Raw genomic sequence first — 26,255 nt, 5'->3', positions numbered from 1 at the left:
TCTGATGTACAGCAAAAGATTGTTGAGCTTCACAAAATAGAAAATGGCTGTAAGAAAATAGCTAAAACATTGAAAATCCCCATTTCCACTATTAGGGCAATAATTAAGAAGTTCCAATCAACTAAAGATGTTACAAATCTGCCTGGAAGAGGACGCGTGTCTAATGTGTGGTGAGGAGGAAAGTTTGTGTGGACAAAGACTCTCCAAGGATCACAGCTGGAGAATTGCAGAGATTAGTTGAGTCTTGAATCCCCGAAAGCCTAAAAAAAATGATCAAACAGCACCTACATCCCCACAAGTTGTTCAGGAGGTTTTCAAGAAAAATCCTCTGCTCTCATCCAGAAACTATCTCCAGCATATTCAGTTGTCAGTCAAGACTGGAACTTCAAACGGGACGAACTTCTATGGTAAGATGAAGCTAAAAGAAGATTTTTTTGCAGCAAACCCACCAGATGGGTTTGGTGCACACATGGATAAAAAGTGCCCCATGTCCACGGTTAAATATACTGCTGGATCTTTAATGTTGTGGGCCTATTTTTGTGCTGGAGGTCCTGGACATCTTGTTCAGATACATGGCTTCATGGATTCTACCAAATACCAACAGATAAAAAATCAAAACCTGACCACTTCTGCTAGAAATCCAATAATGGGCTGTGGTTGGATCATCCGTCAGGACAATGATCCAAAACAAACATCAAAACCAGCACAAAAATGTGTCACTGAGCACAAAATGAAGCTTCTGCCATGACCATCCCAGTCCCCTGACCTGAACCCTAAAGAAATGAGTGGAGTGAACTGAAGAGAAGAAGCACCAGCATGGAGCTGGAATCTGAAGGATCTGGAGAGATTCTGCATGAAGGAATGATCTCTGATTTCTTGTCAGGTGTTCTCCAAACTCATCAGGCGTCATAGAAGAAGACTCAGAGCTGTTCTCTTGGCAAAAGGAGGTTGCAAAAAGAATTGAATAAAAGGGTGCTAATAATTGTGGTCAACGTGTTTTGGAGAAAAACATTTATTTTATAATATGATTTTTTTTCCCCCCACTTTCAATTCTTTTCCTTCAATAAAAGGTTAGATTTTTGCTAATTTTATAAATTAAAGATCAAAAGGATAAACAATGCAGATTTATTTTTAGAGTCATCTTTGATCATATTTATGAAGGGTACCAATAATTCTGGCCACAACTGTATATATATATATATATATATATATATATATATATATATATAATATATATATATATATATATATATATATATATATATACATACACACACACACTGTTGTCATCCAAAATTTGTTTTTTACGTGTGTACTGTGTATAATTATGTTTATATAAATACACATGCATGTATATATTTAAGAAAAATGTTATTTATATATAATATAAATTATATAAATATACAGTATATACATGCAAGTTTTTATTAAAAAATATACGTGTGTGCTTATTTAAATATACATAATTATACACAGTACAACTTCCAAAAAAAACGTTTATTTTGGATGTGATTAATCACGATTAATAATTTGACAGCCCATCCATATATATTATATATACACACACATATATATACATATACATGAAAACTTTTTGAATCTGAAGGTAAATTGTACTTAATTTGTCTTACAGGAAACATGCAAGTATCTTCTGTTGCTTCTGAAGGGCAGTACTAAATGAAAAAATATGATATTTCAACAAAATGAGAAAAAATCTGGACATCCTCATTCTGTTCAAAAGTTTTCACTCCCCTCTTTTTTTTAATAGTTGAGTTTGAGTCCCTCAGTTGTCCTCAGTGTGAAAACACAGATCTCAAAATCATACAGTCACTGCTGGAAAGGGTTCAAATATACAAAGATGCTGGAAAACTGATGAATCTGCAGGAGCTGGAGGATTTTTCTGAAGAACAGAGCTCAGTTTAACTGCTCACAACAAACAAGAGACTCATGAACAACCATCACAAAACACAAAAACAGATCATCAGGTAACCACACACAGTATTGAGAATCAATGGTTCACATACTTATGAATGGGGTTATTTTAATAAATTCAGCTATTTATTTGTCTTGTGGACTATATGTATTTCTGAGGTCAAATATTGTAAAATATTTTTCAGTATATTTGATATGTTATCACCAATCAATTTTGTTTAAAATTCTCTTTTGTCATATGGTGAGGAAAAGCTTATACTTCTATGTTAAGTATATTTTTCAAGCTATTAAATTGGCTCTAGGGTCTCCCAAGCATCATTGAATCTGCCATCAATTTAAGCACTAAATCACTAGATGGAGCTCTTGAACCGAACACAGCGTTGATGATGGTCATACTCCGGATGGCCCGGCAAGACCCCCACCTAACAAAAGCGGTTAAGCTCTGACAGAATGTGATTGTAAAAGATCTCTTCCAAACTTTAATAATCTTCTAGCAAGGTCAGCACTGTCGGTTGTAAAGCAGATTAAAGAGCTCTTTTATTCCGGATCAGCAGTACCTGTTCCAGAGATGTCTGGCTTGTCAACCAACAAGCATGCTGTGCAATCTCTCTTTCTGTTTCTCTTCTTCATTTGTCCCTGACGTTCTGTGTTTCTGTTTATCCCTGTTTGTGTTTTCCTCTTGAGTGCTTTGGCGTATCATCTGCAAACATACCAATTTGCAAAAAAAAGTGCATCTATCTCCTCGGTCAAGGGAAACTCTGGTTAGTTCACCCAAAAATGAAAAGTCTGTCATCATCTACTACGGGTTAGTTCCAAACCCGTAAGACATTCGTTCATACTCAGAACACAAAATAAGATATTTTTAATGAAATCTAAGCGATTTCTGTCCCTCCATTGACACATTAACACTTCAAAGAGTTAATAAAGAGATCATAAAACAAATCCATATGAATCGAGCGGTGACACAATCACTTTATATGATGAACAGATTGAATTTAGGCTTTTATTCACATATAAACATTCATCAACTCACACATCAGTGGTAAACAGAAGCTCAAGCATGTTCGCTTGATGTGCAAGAACCAATGACGTTCATTCTCGTGTGTTACACAGGTTCGGTTGAGCTTCTGTTTATGTTCGCGGCTCAATGTTTATGTGTGAATAAAAGCCTAAACGTGAGGGTGAGTAATTAATGACATAATTTTCATTTTTGGGTGAACTATCCCTTTAACAAGTGAGTCCAACATCAGTTTCGTTTAATATTGCACTTGATTAACTGACTGAAGGCTATATTATCCTTCTTATTACACGCCCACTTAAGAGTGATATGAGAGATTTTTTAATGGAATAATATAATAATATAGCTAAATGTTTATTGAGCAACAAATCATCATATTAGAATTATTTCTTAGGGATCATATGACTGAAGTACAGAAGACTGTAATGATTCTGAAAATTCGACTTTGGTAATCAAATTACAGTTACTTTCAAAAAGTATTTTAGATTACCAAAGTTATTACTTTGAATTTTTATCTCATTTATTTCATTTAATAGACTATTAACGTAAGCTGTTTGAGGATTTTTAACCATTGAGCCAATGTTGATGATTCTCCGACTCTGTCTGTTTAAAAAAAACCGCGCGAAGCCTGTTCAGATCAGCAACCTGCAGAGTGCCGACATGATAGCTCACTGATTCTTGAGAGATGGGACAAAACATGTCCAGCAATTGTAACTGCTATTAGGTTTAAAAATCAAAATATTTTCTATTTTAAATGTTATGAGGGATTAATAATAGAAAGTATTTATCACAATTATCCCCTTCAATTTAATTTTATCATTATTATATCAAATGTATAACACTTATTGTCTTCTCACTACATCTAAAACAGTGTGTCCACAGAGAAGGGTTCAAAAATTTGTATGCAATAAAATGGATAAAAATGTTTTTTTTTAATGATGAAAAAGCTTGTTTTATAAAAAGCAATACTTGATAATATTTCATGTCAGAGCAATATTGTTTTTCAATGACACATGCATGTTTTATAAGATTTCCAAGTTGTGTCCCCACTTTTTGTCAACACCGTCAGACATTTATTAAAATGTAATAATATCAGGGAATATCAGGGGCAGCTGTCACTCTGAGGGACCCCCTTGCCACATTCCACCTCTGCAGAGTACATCAATGTCAGACAGGCTCTAGTAAGTTTTATAATTTTAGAATATTTTAAATCTTAATGTTAATATTCCCTGTGTCACAACCATGATATGTCAACACCCTCTTCCAATTCATGAGGAAATTATTCAAAATTTTTAGATTATTTTTTTCTCCTGAAGCAGGTTCTATTAGCATATAGCATCAACAGAGAAAACAAAATGGCTACTACATGAACTCCATTTGTTTTGTGAAAGAAATGCCAATATGTCAACACCGTCAGTGTCAACACCGTCAGATTTTCTGTCTGATGGTGGTGACAGGCCAATGACGGAGTTGACATTCAACATGAAGTCATCATATTTTTGTGGTTTTCAAGTCATTTTTAATTATATTAAATATAAAATAGTGTATAGTTTTTCTAATATTGTACTAATACTAACTATATGACCTGACAGCGTATATTACTTTTGTGGATTAGTCATCACTTCTAGCAGAGTTAGGCTTAATTTAATTATTACCCTGCTGCTCCGATAAGCTTTATAATGGCAGTGCACAGAAACTACCTGTTTAAAACTCAAAAAAGTGCATCCATCCATCATAAATGTACTCCACACAGCTCCGGGGGGTTAATAAAGTCCATCTGACTTGAAGCAATGCATTTGTGTAAAAAAAAAAAAATATTCATATTCAACACATTATGAAGTAAAATATCTAGCTTCCGCCAGACCGCCTTCCATATTCAACTTAGGAAGAAAGTGTAAAACTCTAACAGTTAAAAATGCTTCTTCCTTAGTTAAATATGGATATTTTTTTAACACATCGTTTCGCTTCAGAAGGACTTTATTAATCCCCCAGAGCTGTGTGGAGTATGTTTATGATGGATGGATGCACTTTTTGTGTTTCAAACAGGTGGTTTCTGTGCACTCCCATTATAAAGATTAGGAGCATCAGGGTGATTATTAATATTTCTCCAGTTGTATTCGTCAGAAAGCAGAAAGTCATAAACACCTAGGATGGCTTGAGGGTGAGTAAAGCTTGGGCTAATTGTCATTTTAAAGTGAACTAATCTTTTAATCCTTTACTTGCCCTCATGTCGTTCCACATAAGACCTTCAGACCACAAATTAAGATATTTTTGATGAAATCCAAGAGGTTTATGACTTGTCCATAGACAGCAATATAATCACCACTTTCAAGGTCCAGAAAGGTACTAAAGACATTGTTAAAACTCAAGTGGTTCAACTTAAGTGCTGTGGTTCTACCTCAATATTATGAAGAGACGAGAATACTTTTTGTGCCCAAAAACTAAACAAAAATAACGATTTTATTCAACAGTATCCTCGCTTCTGTGTCATTCTTCTATGCTGTTTATATGTTCAGCGCTTCCAGGTTCTACAGATATTGTTGAATAAAGTCATTATTTTTGTTTTGTTAACATACTCACTGTTTGTTGTGTTTGTTTTAATAGAGTAATTGATTGATTCAAGTATTTGATAGTTAACATGACTACAAGTCAGGTTTTCGTCAACACCGTCAGATGTGTCAACTCCGTCAGATGAATATTTTGATATATCATTATGATATTTTATATTTGTTTAGGAATTGTTGGTCATAGGTAAAAATGTAATCTGTCTGCTAACATGAGAATGGGTTTTGAAATGTTAAAATCATCTTGATTTTTGTTAAAGATAAAGTTAAAGTTATATTTCACAGTCCAATTTAAAGAAACACAAATGAAAATCTTTATAATAAATATATATACACATATTGAAAGTATTTTTTTGTGGCCTCTGTCAGCCTTGGTAAAAATGAGTGTTTACTATACTTTTTATAGGTCTTGCATAATGTGAGTGAAAATTAATTTGTGTTTTTGTTGTCTGACGGTGTTGACACAATATAAGTGATGGCAAGGTAAAAAGCACATTTTGATTAAAAAGAGTAAAGTTGGGAGGTTGTATCAAAGCATTGCTCAGTAGCTTATTACATGTAAGATACATAAATGTAGTTTAACTTGCCTGAGAATAAGGTTTATTTTTTTCAATATTGCATCCTGTTTTGTCCCACTTCTCAAGAATCAGTGAGCTATCGCACGCAAATAATGGACGGGAAAACAGGGCATAACGCATTTCTCTAGTGGAAATTCAAAGACGGTTTTACTTATAAACGTGAAAAAGGACGTACAGTAACATGATAGTGCAATGCAAGCTATGTTTACCTGCAACAAAACTTCCATCGGCTTCAAAGGATTCAACGGATTCAACGTCTAATCTGAAAAAAAAAAAAAAAAACATCTTGAGGTAGGCCTAAGCTGTTCTTGGTCTTTGAAAATGTTATTTTCCTTATTTTACTCCTTTTTTTCCCATTTACTCGTACGTTATATGGGGTGATATCAGCTAAATTGGGCCACTTTTTGGTAAATCGCTTGGGACAATAATACAATACCATATGCCTTTTCCATGTGTTTTTATAATTAATAATGACTGTTTTTGATAATTTTGTGTTGAAATTATGTAATAAAATATAATTATTTAGGCTCTACAGTTCTTGAAACATCAGCTGTGCTAACTTTTTTTGCATGAGCAGCTTCAGGTAAAATGGGCCAGTCAAACTGCAAAGGGAAATAGTAATTTATCATCAGTTTTAATTTTAAAACACAATTGCTTATACAGCCACATAACATTTAAACTGCATTAAACAAACATACACAGACACATTTTGGGTGCAAACCCACATATTCAAATGTGCAATTTAAAAATGTGTGTGTGTGTACAACACATTTAGAACAAAATGTGCAAATGACAAAAATTCACATTCAAAATTGAAAACTGATATCACTAGTGCGTGTGTCATGAAAACGTTTTTCAAACACAGTCTTTGCAAATGAAACAATCGTCATCACACACTGTAAAAAAAATCCTGTTGTTTCTACGGAAAAATACCGGCAGCTGTGGTTACCAGAACAATACTGTAAAAATGACATACTTACGGAGTTACATGTGAATTTTACATTTTAAATCTGTTAAATTTACGGTAAAATAACATATTTCATTAACTGATATAATGTTAATTTACCAACCTAATGAAGTACTAATATCTGTTTTGTACCTTTATAATACACTGACAGTCAACAAACACAGTGGTGATGAGAGTCACATGATGAATCAAAGTTCATCACAAGCAGATTTTCCACAAGCTGAGAAGCACAATAATATATAGAAGGTGCACACAGTGTCATTCACACACACACTAAACAGCATCATGGTAACATGCATGAAATTTTAAAAATGCAATAAACATTAATTTAACAACATTAGATGTAACATAAAACCCTAATGTACATAACTGATTAGAAAAACTAAGAAGAAACAGAGTTATTTCAACGAAAATATATCAAATGTGAAGTATCACGCAGGGAATTGTGGGAATGTCAATATACGGTTTTTCACTGTAAATTTTACAATGAATTGTTATTTTTCACTTCCAAAAACTGTGATTTAACGGTATTTTACAGTAAAATTACATTAAATGTACCGTTAGATCTATTACAGTTATTCAACGTATATAGTACGGAAACTTTCTGTAAACCAATCAACAGTTTTTCACCGCAGCATTTTTACAGTCTTCACGGTAATTTTTTACAGTGCAGATACCATTCTCTTCACCACAGCTCTCATGAAACCAGGCAGAACATCACTGTTATACTGTAGGAGGCATTGTTATGCATCTTATGAAATAGTATAGCATCTCTGGATCCAAAAACAAGTATAAAAGTGGGCTGCATAAATCACGTACTCTCTTAAGCAATTAAGTTACTAAACTTGAGTAATGTAACGAGATTACAGATTACTTTTTAAAGCATGTATTTTGTAATCTGTAGTGAAATACATTCTAAAAGTAACCTTCCCAACCCTGTATGTATGTATGTATGTATATATATATATATATATATATATATATATATATATATATAAGTATATATACATACATACATACATACATACATACTGCTCACGCACCCCTGATTGTTTGTTTAGCATAAGGAAAGGCGGAAGTTGGAAGCGTGTTAGCTGAACTTGAAGCGGTTTTCATGTCTATGGAGTGTGCGAAACGTTTTTGATTTCTCATCTGTCAACAACGGCTTCAACCACCCAAGGAACAGGAAGATCAAATAAAGAGACCAAAAAAAACTTTTCATCGCTGGAGGACATCGCTTGAAAACAGACTCCGAAAAGGTGATATATGTTCTATATAATTCAGTTGCTTAAGTTCTATTCGCTAATATCACGTTTAACCATTTTGTGTGTTTTCTCGATTTATTGCTTTGTATGTTTTTATGTCTTTATATGGAATGTTTTCATCAAAAACCTTAATTTCTTTTCAACTGAAGAAATAAAGACATGAACATCTTGGATGACATGGGGGTGAGTAAATTATCAGGAAAAATTTCTTTGAAAGTGAACTAATCTTTTAATGCCCATTCACAGCAAAGTCTATAGTTACTTCTCAGTGCTGAAACTGGCCCTGTCCCAAATGGCATCCTAAAGTCTGCACTTTTGTGACGTAACGCTGCTTTGACTGTCGGGAAGAACTCTGTTGCGGAGCTCACTTTAGTGCGGGCTCAGCAAAAGGGTGCATATTGACCGCAAAGTGTTTTCATGAGCACCCTTCTGAAACTTAAAATGACAAATTGGACACTCTACAGTCTCTTGGACTTAATGGACATGCACATGCGGCAGCCATTATAAGTCGACAAGACTAAGTGCATATGAAGTGTGCCATTTGGGACAGGTCCATTGATACCTCCTCGCTTCCTCGCTGCTCTGTCCTCCAGCCGTGAAGCAGAAACCAATCAAATTCTTCTTGAAGGACTTCTCAATTGTCTAATTGCACTGTGAGGAGGCGAGGAACAAGGAGTGAGGAAGCTTCCTGAGCGAGGATACACAGCTGTATCCTTCCCTTGCATCCTAAGGGGGTGGAGCGAAGTCTTGAGGAAAGGAAACAAGGATGTACAAATAAGAAGTGAGAAGCACCCGATAACTATATTAGCTATCAACTAAATTAGCTTCATTTTTTAGGAGGCCTGTTCTGAAAGTGATTCCAACGACATAGTTTCAATAGGGGCTTTCGCACCATAAGAATCTTTTTCATAGTTCCTAGAACTATTGGCAGAAGTACCCGCTTTTTGGCGTGTCCACACTGCAGGTGGAACTAAATTAGCTCCTACTTCAGAGTAGAATCTAACCCAGCATTATAGGAACTGTCAGTGACATTTCTCCTTTATGCTAAGGAGAAAATCCAATGCAACTTTGGAACAAGCAAAACATGATTATGTGTTTCTGCTCAGCTAGCGACAGTGGGTATCAACCACATGGCAAATGCAAATACTTTTTCATATAATGTCTACTTTCTTTGTATAACAGTTCTGTCTAATAACGTATTAGACAAGACTGTTAAATGGATCATAAACTAATGGAGAATAGGAGCGCTGTGTGCTCAGGCTCTGGCGTTCTCAAAGCCATCAAAATAAAAGTCACAACAACAAGCACAGGTTATGTCACTTCAGAGTTCCTACTGGCGGTGCGAATGCAGAACCACCCTGGTGACTAGTTCCTAGAACTACCTGGTGCCCCTTTTGTGTCATTATCATTATAGTTGTGGTGCTATTCTTTTATATTAAGAAAGATCTTTAGAATTACATCTTTATTGTTATACTTATCCTTGGTGTGAACGGGCCTTATAAGTTCCATTCTTTAAGTTTGTTTGGAGCGGCATTGCAAGAGTACCGTTACAGTCCTACAGCACTGGGACTTTTCGCTATTTGTATCACTCCACTTGTTCATTTTTTTGTGTGTTCCAGATAAACCTGTGTATTATTGTTTTTTTTATTTAATTTTTTTTGAGTCTTTGAGTCATTCGCTCAACCAATTTGATTCATTCTGGACCAAAACCCCACTATTGTGTGTTGCTTGGGATGGGAATGGTTCATTCTGCTGTGGCTTTGTTTAAAACTACTTTAGTTGGCGGAGTGAAAGTAGAGAAAGTCTAAAATATAAGTCAATTTTAAGTTGTCTGATTTTTTTATTTGTTCACATAACGGAAAGGGCTTACCTTGCAGTGTTGCCAATTTCTTTCAGTTGAAAGTAGCTAAAACTGGTCACTAAATGAGGCGGCTGTCCACTATTCTAGTAGGGCTGCACGATTTATAGCGATTAAACCACATGCGATTTGGCGAAGGCTGCGATTATTTTATGCGCAGCTTGCCAGAGCTGTTCTGCACTGTAAAAAAAATTTACGGTAAAAAACCGGCAGCTGTGGTTGTCAGAACTTAACCGTAAAAAATACAGTAGCAATGTAAAAAAACCAGTTAAATTTACGGTAAAAAAACATATTTCATTAACTGATATAATGTTAATTTACCAACCTAATGAAGTACTAATATCTGTTTTGTACCTTTATAATACACTGACAGTCACCAAACACAGTGGTGATAAGAGTCACATGATGAATCAAAGTTCATCACAAGCAGATTTTCCACAAGCTGAGAAGGACAACACTCACATATAGAAGGAGCACACAGTGTCATTCACACACACACACTAAACACCATCATGGTAACATGCATGAAATTTAAAAAATGTAATAAACATTAATTTAACAACATTAGATGTAACATAAAACCCTAATGTACATAACTGATGAATGAGAAATGAGAAAAACTAAGAAGAAACAGTTATTTCAATGAAAATATATCAAATGTGAAGTGTCACGCAGGGAATTGTGGGAATGTCAATTTATGTTTTTTCACTGTAAATTTTACAATGAATTGTTATTTTTCACTTCCAAAAACTGTGAATTTAACGGTATTTTACCGTAAAATTACATTAAATGTACCATTAGATCTATTACAGTTATTCACCGTATGTAGTATGGAAACTTTCTGTAAACCAATTGACGGTTTTTCACCGCAGCATTTTTACAGTCTTTTACTGTTAAAATCACGGTCATTTTTTACAGTGTGCTCTGTGATCAGTAGTAAATGCTTCTCCATCTGAAAGCCAGAGGGTGCTCTTGCGCAGAAAAACCAAATATGAAGAAACACCTTGATTGATTAAACATGACTAATAAACACACAACTACCTTATTCTGTGTAAGAAGCCACATCATCTCACAGAAGGACGCTCAACTGTCGTTAAGAAATGAGTTTGGAGTAAAAACATGTTATGTCTGGAAAGTGGACATTGGATGTGTTGCTTTTTCCAATGTATGTGATAAGCGACTCAAACTCGCAGTGCTTTCAGATGGATTAGCATTTGGAGCCATAATTCATTGACAAGATGTGCATAAAAAAATATATAAATTTGCTTTTTTATATTCGCACCAAGAATCGCGTTTAAGCGTGATTTCAATGTTATTTTTTGTATCGTACGATAAATCGTGCAGCCGTAATATGTATTAATATAAAAATATATCAGTGGGCGATTCAAGGTTTTTCCAAGAAGTTGCTAGATTTGTCGCTAGGCTTTTGAAAAAAGTCTCAAAAGGGGCGGGGAGGTCGCTGAATCTAGCAACAAAATCGCTAAATTGGCAGCACTGTTACCTTGTTTGTGATGATATCCTTTATTAAAGTCCGGAAGTCTTTTCTTCCCTATTGTGACGTATATCCAAGTAAAACGGCTTCTTGAACAATGAAAAATGTGGAGGGACTTGATTTTGTCAATGAGCAATTGATTAGATGGTTGTGGTTTGCTATTGGTCGATCTCATGTGAGTGACAAGATTGTCCCACACTCACACCAGTATCAGTATCACGCCATCATCACTGCAAAGTTATTCTAATGACAAGGGCACATGAATTAAAACAAAAATAACTCATTTATGATAAATACCCCAGTATTCAATAAAAAAATACGAATTGTAAATTATTTTGATTTCAAGTGGAAGCACAGCAAACATCAAAATTTTGCCCAGTTTGTGCAGACAAATAAAAGGCAGCTTGAACACCAGAAAAGAAGCTAGCTTGTCAGGTGACTCTACAGGATATATGTGGAGATCAATGAACATTTAATCTTTATTGCTAAACATCATCGGTTTAAGGTAGTTCACAACAATTTATGAAGGCTGTTTGTATATATATAAACAAGTAAATAATGACAAATCTGTAATCAATCATACTGTCCCAGCATCCCTACCGTGGAAAAAACAGAGCTGCCAGTTGTAACAAAACCCCTTACAAAACCTTTAGCTTTATTACCCTTACTTTTACTACCAATTGTTTTCTTAGGTGTTTACAGCTGGACACAGGCCTGTACTTCAGTGTCTCTGGAGTTAAAAATCAAGCCAGTCTTCTTCAGTATGTGATTCAATCCTTGCTGTAGTTTAGAGCAACAAGAAACGCTGTGCTTCTCAAACTAGCAAAGGCACTGGAGAGCCATGCATGATTAGCGTTTATCTGTTCTGAATAATTAAATCTAAATTAATATTTAAATACAAGTAAATGTATTTACAAAGGAACAAACTCTCCACTCTACTAAAGAGTAATCAATGATTTATTTAATAGCCCTAAACTGGGTCTCTGTAACTAATTTGGAGACCTCCAAAAGCTTGTAAAACGAATAGTCTATGAGTCCAGAGAATCTCATGAGGTTCATTGATATCTATCCTAAAATTTATCTGAGTAAAATAACCCATAAGCTCCTTTAAACAAGCTGGATATAAATTCATATATTTTATTGGATTTACCTTTACTTAAGTTGAGGTAATGCTGACATCAGATATAACAAGAAGTAGGTTATGAAAAAATATAGGTTTTTAACAATATATGATGGATGAACTTTGGGTTTTATTGCAAGCACTTATTTAATTCTGAATTATTTCTGTCTTTGCGTAAAACTTTTCACCTTCAGTGAATAATATAAAAGCAATGGCACAACAATATTCTTGTACCTCCAGACACTTCAAAATAACATCAATATCCATGAGTTCAGATGTGTCCTATTAACAAGGCCGGACGCCTGTTGTTTATCGTTGAACAGATTTGCATTGATGTTTGTTTCCATGACATTCTCCAAGGTTAGTATTGATTTCAGAGGCTTGATTTAGAGAAGAACAAGGTAAGTTTGACAATATTATTGATTATAGCTCAGTCAAATGTACAATATCCTATATTTACACTATTCATCCCTTGACAAACACAATGAGAGCATTCACGATCCAGCTTTTATCTGGTCCATACACTCATACGCAAACCCATCATCAAATTAAAGTGACTGTTCGACGTGCCACATTTTTAAATGCATGTTCAGATCGATTTTCAATGGGGTTTGTTTTTTGAGTCTTGTATAATTGTTTGGTCTTATGTTCTATGTCATGTTTGTGTTTTCTGTTTAACATTGATAAACAATGATGTAAATGATAATATACCAAACAACCTGAACTATTAAATTCTCCTTTATACCATACTATACTACTATACTGCTTTATAATAAACCAATGAAAGGCCAAATATGTCCTTTTTTCTGACAACTGGACAATTATTTGTATTGTCATCAAAAATGTATAAAACATTATAAATATTACTTAATATTGTAATACATTTTGTTTAAATAAGTAAAATATTGAATTTAATATTAATTCAAATCAAATTGAAATAAAATAAACATGCTAAAAACACAAACAAAGTGTTAAAACACGTTAGCAACATGTTAGCAATTTGGTAGGACATGTTAGAAAGATGCTAATTCATGCTAGCAGCGTACTAAAACATTCTATAGACATACTAGCAAAATGCTAAATAATGCTAGATACGCTAACAACATGATAAAACTTGCTAACAACATGATATGCCAGGAAGCTTATAAAACTTTTAAACTTTCAGACATGGCTTTGTCAAGCCAACATTAAAGTTCTAGCTATAAATGAAATTTTGTCGATTATTTATAAGGTAATTCATACTTTTAATTCCTAAAGGGTTAGTTCACTCAAAAATGAAAATTCTGTTATTAATTACTCACCCTTGTGTCGTTCCAAACCCAGAAGACCTTCATTCATCTTTGGAACACAAATTAAGATATTTTTGATAAAATCCAATGGTTCAGTGAGGCCTCCATTGCCAGCAAGATAATTAACACTTTCAATGCCCAGAAAGCTACTAAAGACGATTTCAAAACACTGTTCATGAAGTTTCAAAGCTTTACGAATCTTTTGTTTCAAATCAATGGTTCGGAGTGCGTATCAAACTGTCAAAGTCATGTGATTTCAGTAAATGATACTTCGTTACGTCATGAGTGTTTTGAAATTTCAGTGGTTCACCACTGGGGGGCGTGACTTTGGCAGTTTGATACATGCTCTGAACCAGTGATTCGAAACAAAAGATTCGTAAAGCTTCGAAGCTTCATTAAGCAGTGTTGATTGCCCATCACTAGATATTGTTGAATAAAGTCACTATTTTGTTTTTTTTTGCCGCACAAACAGTATTCTCGTCGCTTCATAACATTAAGGTTGAACCACTGTAGTCACATGACCAGTTTTAAATACGTCTTTAGTAGCTTTCTGGGCATTGAAAGTGTTAATTATCTTGCTGGTAATGGAGGCCTCACTGAGCCATTGGATTTTAACAAAAATATCTTAAATTGTGTTCCAAAGATGAATTACGGTCTTACAGGTGTGGAACGACATGAGGGAGAGTAATTAATGACTGATGATAATTAATTTTCATTTTTGGGTGAACTTTTAAAAATTAGCATGAAATGGAAGTTGCGACTAACTTTACTACCATACTGTGACAATTTTCCAAGTGAAATCAAACAAAAAAAATGTAGAGTTGGACTCGATTTTATTCATCAGTTGATTTGATTTTAAAGTGAGCATTGCATACTGGAATGGAATATTTTACAGTAAAATTACATGTACTAATATTTAATACTATTTACAGTGCATTTTAGAAAAACTCCTTAATAGTGAATGTACTTTGTATTGCATTGTATATTTAAATGCCCTTAACCTATATTATCTGCATCTCATTATGGTTATGCTGTACTCGGGGCCCAGTGTTTTCAACAGCTTGTCTTGAGCCTCTTATTTATCGCTGTTTCATGGAAAGGGAGTATAATGAGCATCATCAGACTATGATGAGAAATATAATTAGTCAGATGGGGAAGATTTCTGACATAATTACAGTGGCTGTTTCTGTCCGCTCAAATTAGGAATCAAGGAAATTTGTTAATAGAGACTGAGGCGATGGGGTCCCATCGTGCTCAGAAAGTTGGACGTATTCCTGGAACGAAACAGACAAAAGTTTAAAAAATGACATTAGGTCTTTGAAGTGGAATGCGGAGGTAATGCAGCAGTGAAAAGACAAATTAATCAAACCCTCATGGGCTTCCTCAGAAAGGACAGCTATTGAAACTCCTTAAAGAATTGGTTTGAATTCATTATTCAAATTAAACACAGCCCATAAACACCTACTTGATCTGTGGAACACAATATGTACTGGTTTTTAATTATAATCCCTGCAAATCTCATTTACCTTGTAATTCACATCTTCATCTTTGACGTGAAATTCATTTTTTGCTTCTCTGTGAAGGCAAACTTATCCATTTAAAATGCTGCAAAATGACTCACCATTAATATCTCTATCTTTTTTGTTCTGCTTAAAACCGTGAAACACCATTTCATGGTTCTGCGTTAAATAGCCCATTTTCCCTAGTGACTCATCCTGGATTATCATTGCTTTCAATTTTACTAGATCACACCTCCTTCGACCAATTGCAAATTATATCACTGTTCTGTATTTTTCAGGTTTGACAAGTTCTTCATTGAGAAATACCTGAAATTTTGGAGGTTTTTTGTTCAGTTAAATGATTATTGCTAAAAGATATATGGCAGAATCAAACTTTGGGATTCAGAGATATTGCTGTCGCAGGTCTTTTCCAAATATCCGTACTAGCAGCAGGCTTAACGGCGCCCCGCTGAAGTTTCCTCCTCTTTGATTGGTCATAGCTCTCGTCATTAGCATATCTCCATACAACACATTGTTACTTTAAAAAAACTTTAGTTTTTGAACAGTAATAATAGCGGTAGCTAAAATCTTTTTTCTTTTATCAATTAAACAACAAAAAAAGACAGTCGGGAAATCGAAGCATCATGTTGATACTTACATCCGTTATCTTTTATAACCTTGTTTGATTTTCGGTAATGGAATGGCTTCCTATGGGTAAGAAACTCTGTGTATTCAAAAACAAGTAGGGAGGCAACAGTTAAGGATATGTTTTAGAAACATTTACTCATGTATATCCAAATTTTAACTTTAAGTACTGGAAAAATAACCCAAAGAAATTACCCAAAAGGCTCAGTATTGACAAAGATTTTTTTCAATACATATTGCCTACATTTAAGCTTGTTTAACAGATATTAGAAGTAAAAAATAAACATTTAGAAGTAGTTTAAGTGTAATCAATCAGTCTTTGTTGTTTCTAGTGACAGAGGGAGCTCCTAACTTCAGACCACCGTCTTGCGTTTCACTCATAGCCAAAAAATGCTGTGACTGACTCCATAACCTGTCCATAAATGATCAGTGTATAATTCTGAGAACATATTTTAACATCCTAAGTATATTCTGTATCTTTTTGAATAAAAACACAAGATTTTATGCAAAGCATCAGGCGTTTGCATCACGTTAATAGACAGATGTGACACTTCTTTAGGTGACTCACATCATGCCCTTGTATGTTGCTTTGCATAAAATCAAACGATATACAGAACAGAATTTTTAGATAAAATAAAACATACACAAACCTGTATTTTACCAAAGAGAATTGATGTATCTGCACTGCTCTCTCCTGAAGAGGTCGCAAAGAGCCTGCGATAAATAACTCAACCCCTGGGTTGTTACGTCTGATCAGGGATCTGGGTAAAACAAAAACTACCCAACCACTAGGTTGTTACGTCTGACCCATGATCTGGGTAAAACAAAAACTACCCAAATGCTGGGTTGTTACGTCTGACCCATGATCTGGGTAAAACAAAAACTACCCAACCACTGGGTTGTTACGTCTGACCCAGGATCTGGGTAAAACAAAAACTACCCAAATGCTGGGTTGTTACGTCTGACCCATGATCTGGGTAAAACAAAAACTACCCAACCACTGGGTTGTTACGTCTGACCCAGGATCTGGGTAAAACAAAAACTGCCCAAATGCTGAGTTGTTACGTCTGACCCAGGATCTGGGTAAAGCAAAAACTACCCAAATGCTGGGTTGTTACGTCTGACCCATGATCTGGGTAAAACAAAAACTACCCAAATGCTGGGTTGTTACGTCTGACCCAGGATCTGGGTAAAACAAAAACTACCCAAACGCTGGGTTGTTACGTCTGACTCAGGATCTGGGTAAAGCAAAAACTACCCAAATGCTGGGTTGTTACATCTGACCCATGATCTGGGTAAAACAAAAACTACCCAACCACTGGGTTGTTAAGTCTGACCCAGGATCTGGGTAAAGCAAAAACTACCCAAACGCTGGGTTGTTACGTCTGACCCAGGATCTGGGTAAAGCAAAAACTACCCAAATGCTGGGTTGTTACGTCTGACCCAGGATCTGGGTAAAACAAAAACTACCCAAATGCTGGCTTGTTACGTCTGACCCAGGAGTAGGGTAAAACATAAACTACCCAAATGCTGGGTTCTTACATCTGATCCAGGATCTTGGTCAAACAAAAACTACCCAAACACTGGGTTGTTACATCTGACCCAGGATCTGGGTAAAGCAAAAACTACCCAAATGCTGGGTTGTTACATCTGACCCATGATCTGGGTAAAACAATAACTACCCAACCACTGGGTTGTTACGTCTGACCCAGGATCTGGGTAAAGCAAAAACTACCCAAATGCTGGGTTGTTACGTCTGACCCAGGAGTAGGGTAAAACATAAACTACCCAAATGCAGGGTTCTTACATCTGATCCAGGATCTGGGTCAAACAAAAACTACCCAAACACTGGGTTGTTACATCTGACCCAGGATCTGGGTCAAACAAAAACTACCCAAACACTGGGTTGTTACGTCTGACCCAGGATCTGGGTAAAGCAAAAACTACCCAAATGCTGGGTTGTTACGTCTGACCCAGGATCTGGGTAAAGCAAAAACTACCCAACCACTGGGTTGTTACGTCTGACCCAGGATCTGGGTAAAACAAAAACTACCCAAATGCTGGCTTGTTACGTCTGACCCAGGAGTAGGGTAAAACATAAACTACCCAAATGCTGGGTTCTTACATCTGATCCAGGATCTTGGTCAAACAAAAACTACCCAAACACTGGGTTGTTACATCTGACCCAGGATCTGGGTAAAGCAAAAACTACCCAAATGCTGGGTTGTTACGTCTGACCCAGGAGTAGGGTAAAACATAAACTACCCAAATGCAGGGTTCTTACATCTGATCCAGGATCTGGGTCAAACAAAAACTACCCAAACACTGGGTTGTTACATCTGACCCAGGATCTGGGTCAAACAAAAACTACCCAAACACTGGGTTGTTACGTCTGACCCAGGATCTGGGTAAAGCAAAAACTACCCAAATGCTGGGTTGTTACGTCTGACCCAGGATCTGGGTAAAGCAAAAACTACCCAACCACTGGGTTGTTACGTCTGACCCAGGATCTGGGTAAAACAAAAACTACCCAAACGCTGGGTTGTTACGTCTGACCCAGGATCTGGGTAAAGCAAAAACTACCCAAACACTGGGTTGTTACGTCTGACCCATGATCTGGGTAAAACAAAAACTACCCAAATGCTGGGTTGTTACGTCTGACCCAGGATCTGGGTAAAACAAAAACTACCCAAATGCTGGGTTGTTACATCTGACCCAGGATCTGGGTCAAACAAAAACTACCCAAACACTGGGTTGTTACATCTGACCCAGGATCTGGGTAAAGCAAAAACTACCCAAATGCTGGGTTGTTACGTCTGACCCAGGAGTAGGGTAAAACATAAACTACCCAAATGCAGGGTTCTTACATCTGATCCAGGATCTGGGTCAAACAAAAACTACCCAAACACTGGGTTGTTACATCTGACCCAGGATCTGGGTCAAACAAAAACTACCCAAACGCTGGGTTGTTACGTCTGACCCAGGATCTGGGTAAAACAAAAACTACCCAAACGCTGGGTTGTTACGTCTGACCCAGGATCTGGGTAAAGCAAAAACTACCCAAATGCTGGCTTGTTACGTCTGACCCAGGAGTAGGGTAAAACATAAGCTACCCAAATGCTGGGTTCTTACATCTGATCCAGGATCTGGGTCAAACAAAAACTACCCAAACACTGGGTTGTTACATCTGACCCAGGATCTGGGTAAAGCAAAAACTACCCAAATGCTGGCTTGTTACATCTGATCCAGGATCTGGGTCAAACAAAAACTACCCAAACACTGGGTTGTTACATCTGACCCAGGATCTGGGTCAAACAAAAACTACCCAAACACTGGGTTGTTACGTCTGACCCAGGATCTGGGTAAAGCAAAAACTACCCAAATGCTGGGTTGTTACGTCTGACCCAGGATCTGGGTAAAGCAAAAACTACCCAAATGCTGGGTTGTTACGTCTGACCCAGGATCTGGGTAAAGCAAAAACTACCCAAATGAAGGCTTCTTACATCTGAACCAGGATCTGGGTCAAACAAAAACTACCCAAACACTGGGTTGTTACGTCTGACCCAGGATCTGGGTAAAGCAAAAACTACCCAAATGCTGGGTTGTTACATCTGACCCAGGATCTGGGTAAAGCAAAAACTACCCAACCACTGGGTTGTTACGTCTGACCCAGGATCTGGGTAAAACAAAAACTACCCAAACGCTGGGTTGTTACGTCTGACCCAGGATCTGGGTAAAGCAAAAACTACCCAAATGCTGGCTTGTTACGTCTGACCCAGGAGTAGGGTAAAACAAAAACTACCCAAACGCTGGGTTGTTACGTCTGACCCAGGATCTGGGTAAAACAAAAACTACCCAAACGCTGGGTTGTTACGTCTGACCCAGGATCTGGGTAAAGCAAAAACTACCCAAAAACTGGGTTGTTACGTCTGACCCATGATCTGGGTAAAACAAAAACTACCCAAATGCTGGGTTGTTACGTCTGACCCATGATCTGGGTAAAACAAAAACTACCCAACCACTGGGTTGTTACGTCTGACCCAGGATCTGGGTAAAACAAAAACTGCCCAAATGCTGAGTTGTTACGTCTGACCCAGGATCTGGGTAAAGCAAAAACTACCCAAATGCTGGGTTGTTACGTCTGACCCATGATCTGGGTAAAACAAAAACTACCCAACCACTGGGTTGTTACGTCTGACCCAGGATCTGGGTAAAACAAAAACTACCCAAACGCTGGGTTGTTACGTCTGACTCAGGATCTGGGTAAAGCAAAAACTACCCAAATGCTGGGTTGTTACATCTGACCCATGATCTGGGTAAAACAAAAACTACCCAACCACTGGGTTGTTAAGTCTGACCCAGGATCTGGGTAAAGCAAAAACTACCCAAACGCTGGGTTGTTACGTCTGACCCAGGATCTGGGTAAAGCAAAAACTACCCAAATGCTGGGTTGTTACGTCTGACCCAGGATCTGGGTAAAACAAAAACTACCCAAATGCTGGCTTGTTACGTCTGACCCAGGAGTAGGGTAAAACATAAACTACCCAAATGCTGGGTTCTTACATCTGATCCAGGATCTTGGTCAAACAAAAACTACCCAAACACTGGGTTGTTACATCTGACCCAGGATCTGGGTAAAGCAAAAACTACCCAAATGCTGGGTTGTTACATCTGACCCATGATCTGGGTAAAACAATAACTACCCAACCACTGGGTTGTTACGTCTGACCCAGGATCTGGGTAAAGCAAAAACTACCCAAATGCTGGGTTGTTACGTCTGACCCAGGAGTAGGGTAAAACATAAACTACCCAAATGCAGGGTTCTTACATCTGATCCAGGATCTGGGTCAAACAAAAACTACCCAAACACTGGGTTGTTACATCTGACCCAGGATCTGGGTCAAACAAAAACTACCCAAACACTGGGTTGTTACGTCTGACCCAGGATCTGGGTAAAGCAAAAACTACCCAAATGCTGGGTTGTTACGTCTGACCCAGGATCTGGGTAAAGCAAAAACTACCCAACCACTGGGTTGTTACGTCTGACCCAGGATCTGGGTAAAACAAAAACTACCCAAATGTTGGCTTGTTACGTCTGACCCAGGAGTAGGGTAAAACATAAACTACCCAAATGCTGGGTTCTTACATCTGATCCAGGATCTTGGTCAAACAAAAACTACCCAAACACTGGGTTGTTACATCTGACCCAGGATCTGGGTAAAGCAAAAACTACCCAAATGCTGGGTTGTTACGTCTGACCCAGGAGTAGGGTAAAACATAAACTACCCAAATGCAGGGTTCTTACATCTGATCCAGGATCTGGGTCAAACAAAAACTACCCAAACACTGGGTTGTTACATCTGACCCAGGATCTGGGTCAAACAAAAACTACCCAAACACTGGGTTGTTACGTCTGACCCAGGATCTGGGTAAAGCAAAAACTACCCAAATGCTGGGTTGTTACGTCTGACCCAGGATCTGGGTAAAGCAAAAACTACCCAACCACTGGGTTGTTACGTCTGACCCAGGATCTGGGTAAAACAAAAACTACCCAAACGCTGGGTTGTTACGTCTGACCCAGGATCTGGGTAAAGCAAAAACTACCCAAATGCTGGCTTGTTACGTCTGACCCAGGAGTAGGGTAAAACATAAACTACCCAAATGCAGGGTTCTTACATCTGATCCAGGATCTGGGTCAAACAAAAACTACCCAAATGCTGGGTTGTTACATCTGACCCAGGATCTGGGTCAAACAAAAACTACCCAAACACTGGGTTGTTACATCTGACCCAGGATCTGGGTAAAGCAAAAACTACCCAAATGCTGGGTTGTTACGTCTGACCCAGGAGTAGGGTAAAACATAAACTACCCAAATGCAGGGTTCTTACATCTGATCCAGGATCTGGGTCAAACAAAAACTACCCAAACACTGGGTTGTTACATCTGACCCAGGATCTGGGTCAAACAAAAACTACCCAAACGCTGGGTTGTTACGTCTGACCCAGGATCTGGGTAAAACAAAAACTACCCAAACGCTGGGTTGTTACGTCTGACCCAGGATCTGGGTAAAGCAAAAACTACCCAAATGCTGGCTTGTTACGTCTGACCCAGGATCTGGGTAAAGCAAAAACTACCCAAATGCTGGGTTGTTACATCTGACCCAGGATCTGGGTCAATCAAAAACTACCCAAACACTGGGTTGTTACATCTGACCCAGGATCTGGGTCAAACAAAAACTACCCAAACACTGGGTTGTTACATCTGACCCAGGATCTGGGTAAAGCAAAAACTACCCAAATGCTGGCTTGTTACGTCTGACCCAGGATCTGGGTAAAGCAAAAACTACCCAAACGCTGGGTTGTTACGTCTGACCCAGGATCTGGGTAAAGCAAAAACTACCCAAACACTGGGTTGTTACATCTGACCTAGGATCTGGGTAAAGCAAAAACTACCCAAATGCTGGCTTGTTACATCTGATCCAGGATCTGGGTCAAACAAAAACTACCCAAACACTGGGTTGTTACATCTGACCCAGGATCTGGGTAAAGCAAAAACTACCCAAATGCTGGGTTGTTACGTCTGACCCAGGAGTAGGGTAAAACATAAACTACCCAAATGCAGGGTTCTTACATCTGATCCAGGATCTGGGTCAAACAAAAACTACCCAAACACTGGGTTGTTACATCTGACCCAGGATCTGGGTCAAACAAAAACTACCCAAACGCTGGGTTGTTACGTCTGACCCAGGATCTGGGTAAAACCTACCCAACCGCTGGGTTGTTACGTCTGACCCAGGATCTGGGTAAAACAAAAACTACCCAAACGCTGGGTTGTTACGTCTGACCCAGGATCTGGGTAAAGCAAAAACTACCCAAATGCTGGCTTGTTACGTCTGACCCAGGAGTAGGGTAAAACATAAGCTACCCAAATGCTGGGTTCTTACATCTGATCCAGGATCTGGGTCAAACAAAAACTACCCAAACACTGGGTTGTTACATCTGACCCAGGATCTGGGTAAAGCAAAAACTACCCAAATGCTGGCTTGTTACGTCTGACCCAGGATCTGGGTAAAGCAAAAACTACCCAAACGCTGGGTTGTTACGTCTGACCCAGGATCTGGGTAAAGCAAAAACTACCCAAATGCTGGGTTGTTACGTCTGACCCAGGAGCTGGGTAACACAAAAATTACCCAAGTACTGGAAAAATAACCTCGACAATGACCCAAAGAGCTCAATATTGACCAAGATTTTTTAAAGTGTGCTGAGGCTTATACAAGATTTATGTTTTTATACATGGAATATCAAAGAAATTTCATGATTTTATTGGGGAGGAAATACAAAAATCACACTGTGTTTTAACCCCATTTTAACCCCATTCCCCAAGTTGGGTTGAAAATGAACAAATCCAGTGATTGGGTTGTTTTAACTCAGCGGTTGGGTTAAATGTTTGCCCAACCTGCTGGATAGTGTTATTTAACTCAACTATTGTTTAAAAATGTATTGCTTGCTTAAAATGAACCCAAAATATGATGGAAATTAACATTTATTAATGTTTAATAAATTAACATTCAAGTTTAATGAATAATAATTAAATAATAAACATTTATTACATTTCTTACTAATAAATATGCAACTTTTGACTATTATTATTATTATTGTTGCCTCTAGTAATTAGCTTATGTGTCTAATTTTTAATTTTGGCTTCATTTTAAGCTAACCCCACTTAAATTAAACTGCTCAGCACATTGGGCAAACATTTAACCCAACCGCTGGGTTAAAACAACCCAATTGCTTTAGATTTTTTGGATTGTAGGGTTAAATTTCGGCAGGTAATTTGCCCCACATCATTTGTGCTAGATATGAATGATACCAAGTGTGACCAAGCTAGTTCTTTTCTGAGTGATCGGACTGATTATTTTCACATGATAAATTGGGCAAAAAGGGCGGGAAAAACATTCTTGCAATCATATTGCAACATGCATAGCAAGAACATTTGAAGAACACGTCCGCCGTTGCATAGCAATGCCTTGCAACATCGTGACAGCAAATTTTGAATGGACAAATGCCACTCACGTTCTCTTTAGAAAATCTGGTTATTGACTTGAAATAGACTTAAAAACACGTTTTGCCACTTGGTTGCTCTCCGCTAAAGGCTGTGTGCTGAAAATACACAATATTCGGTGGTTTGAGGCCTGCAATTGTGGCCCTAACCTGCTTTGAAGCTGTCAGGCATTTGGGACAGATGTGAGGGGGATTGTGACTGGAATACATTTCTCCTCTGCTCTTCATAAACCCATAAACACCCAAACATTTGATGGCTGCAAATTCAGAAAGGCATACCTGATTTGCATTTAAAATCAAATCCCAGCTAATATTCCCTCAGATCAGATGAAGCATAGAAAAACCTGATCTTAGATCAGCGCTTTGCATCATCTTTCTGTCTGACGGTTCACGGATGTTTGGATTAGAGAAGTTATTGTTTGAACTTGAACAACACGAAAGGACGAAACTGTCAACAAACTGATTAATGGTAATGCAATGCAAGCCTGGAGATTATCTCTCTCTCTCTTTTTTTGCGCTTTTTATCTCGACAATAATTTACGTCGAGATTGCAAAGACAAAGTGGAATGATCCCAGTACAAATAAACAGCTGAGCTAGCCATCCGAGTTCGGTAACATCACATCCAAGGAGTCTGGCTGGGATACTGTGTGAACCTGAGAGCCGTGTGCTTTGAATCCCAAACAGTTTTACAGCAGCCCGTTGCGGTTCTGCTAGATTTTATCACAAAACACACCCACCTTATTACCATCAGTCATGCTACTCGGTTTCAGGGGTGTAATATTTCTCAGTTATATTTCTTGTCGTGCGCAACAACTGTCACGGATTTTGCAAAACAGACCGCATTTGCTCATTTAAACACCCGTTTGTTTGTCAGAAGACATCTTGCGTGACCAAGAACAATCTGGTTTATTTCTCCCTCCAATCTTGTTCCGTGTGAACACCTACCGGAAAACATCTGCACGTGTCTGTCCACATCAGGAGTTTGACCCGGGAGGCCTCTCACCTCCCGTGCGTTCCTTTCTTGTCTCTCCGTCCTGTTTATTCGACTCATTAGCCCTCTCAAAGGCCTCCCGTGGCTCTCTCCCAGATGCACGACTGGATCAATGGACTCGAGATGGGTGGAGCTGAATCGTAATGTTCGCTAGCCTGCGGAGCGGCACACACACCGTAGCGGGGCGGATCAATGGAAACTTCGCTGCATGGAGATAAGAGAGGGCATCTTGTAGCGACTGCCCTCTCCTTAATCACCCTCCTTTCCTCACTGACGAGCTTTAAAGTTGCACTGTGTTAGCAAGATTTAGCCACACGGTGTAAAGCCTGACTTTAAGGGCTTAGGGTGGCCCAGGTTCAGAATCCATTTATTTCTGCAGCATAAAACTGCAGCGTCCGGTTATAAGACTTATCTTGGTATCTCGAAGAGGAGATTGCTAGAAAACATTACGTTTTAAGGGAAACCGCTTCTTATCGGATATTACCATCATGACAGCACACAAATATCGCATCTTTTACTTGTCCACCAGAGAACATTGGCTGCGGGGAGTATTTGTGAAGTTAACTGTTTAAGCGCTCGCTGCCTCGTCTCATAGCAACTGAACTGAGGCTGATCCAGGTCAACAGAGTGCTTGATGGTCAATATATTCAGGGTTCAGGCTGATAATAGGTGAATTCACACTAATATCCAGACTTGTGGCACATAAGAGTGCTGCTCAGTAAAAAAAATATTGCTTAAAGGGGTAGTTCAATCGAAAAATGAAAATAATGTAATTAATTACTCACTCTCATGTCATTCCAAACCTGTAAGATCTTCGGAACACAAGTTAAGATATTTTTGATGAAATCCGAGAGCTCTCTGACTCCTCAATAGACAGCAATTTAACCACCACTTTCAAGTTCCAGAAAGGTATTAAAGACATTGTTAAAGTCATTGATGTGACTGCAGTGGTTCAACCTTAATATTAGGAAGTGAC

At 37.8% G+C, this 26,255-nt stretch overlaps 1 long non-coding RNA gene across 1 annotated transcript; it reads right to left on the bottom strand.

Moving 5' to 3' along the window:
* Positions 1-15,073: 15,073 nt before the first annotated feature.
* Positions 15,074-25,458, bottom strand: LOC137015369 (uncharacterized). The gene is made up of 3 exons (XR_010893951.1): positions 25,234-25,458; positions 16,241-16,306; positions 15,074-15,357 (listed from the first exon to the last, which is right to left on the bottom strand). It is a non-coding gene; the product is annotated as an uncharacterized lncRNA (long non-coding RNA).
* Between the last annotated feature and the right edge of the window lie 797 nt (positions 25,459-26,255).

Source organism: Chanodichthys erythropterus, chromosome 24, assembly GCF_024489055.1.
Source record: "Chanodichthys erythropterus isolate Z2021 chromosome 24, ASM2448905v1, whole genome shotgun sequence".
Lineage (NCBI taxonomy): Eukaryota > Metazoa > Chordata > Actinopteri > Cypriniformes > Xenocyprididae > Chanodichthys > Chanodichthys erythropterus.
The sequence above is the reverse complement of the archived record's forward strand: the minus strand, read 5'-3'. Positions and strand labels throughout refer to the sequence as shown.